This window comes from Nicotiana attenuata, unplaced genomic scaffold, assembly GCF_001879085.1.
Source record: "Nicotiana attenuata strain UT unplaced genomic scaffold, NIATTr2, whole genome shotgun sequence".
Lineage (NCBI taxonomy): Eukaryota > Viridiplantae > Streptophyta > Magnoliopsida > Solanales > Solanaceae > Nicotiana > Nicotiana attenuata.
The window spans coordinates 133,162-133,745 of NW_017673021.1; the positions used below are offsets into that span (position 1 = coordinate 133,162).

Here is a 584-nt window from a genome sequence, read left to right on the forward strand (position 1 = left end):
TTTTCCAACTGATATGCTACTTGAATCCCACGAAATAAATCATTCAAGAAATCCTAATTGTATTATGAATCGGTTTGTAACTCCGAATCAACATACTTCAAGGGACCTGCTTTTTTGAAATTTGCTAAAACAAGTCATCGTCCCTGTTTATGATATTTGTATGAGAGGTCAATTATATTTAGTTTGAATAACTTTAAGAAAATGGGTGATCACCATCTTACTTCATAATATTCTACGTCAATCAACATTTTTCTATTTTATAGAAAAGTCAAGAATGGTCGACCAAGGGCAAAATTGCCATTTTATTGTATTTTCTGTACGTGTAAGTGCTGCCAGTCAAAATAGAAATATTCCACCAGCTTTCTCTATCTTCAAAACAACATAGTTGTTAGTCTTCTCAATAATTAGATATAGTTCATGTCACAATTTTGTATCATTCCATTATGAGAGTTGACGTTGTAAGTTTGTGATCGTAGAATAAAATCTTAAAGGCTAAGCAACTAAACATCAAGGTCGTTGTAGTATAGTGGTAAGTATTCCCGCCTGTCACGCGGGTGACCCGGGTTCGATCCCCGGCAACGGCG

At 35.3% G+C, this 584-nt stretch overlaps 1 non-coding gene across 1 annotated transcript; it reads left to right on the forward strand.

Annotated features, from left to right (window-relative positions):
* Positions 1-512: 512 nt before the first annotated feature.
* TRNAD-GUC lies at positions 513-584 on the forward strand. Its single transcript has one exon. It is a non-coding gene; the product is annotated as a tRNA-Asp (tRNA).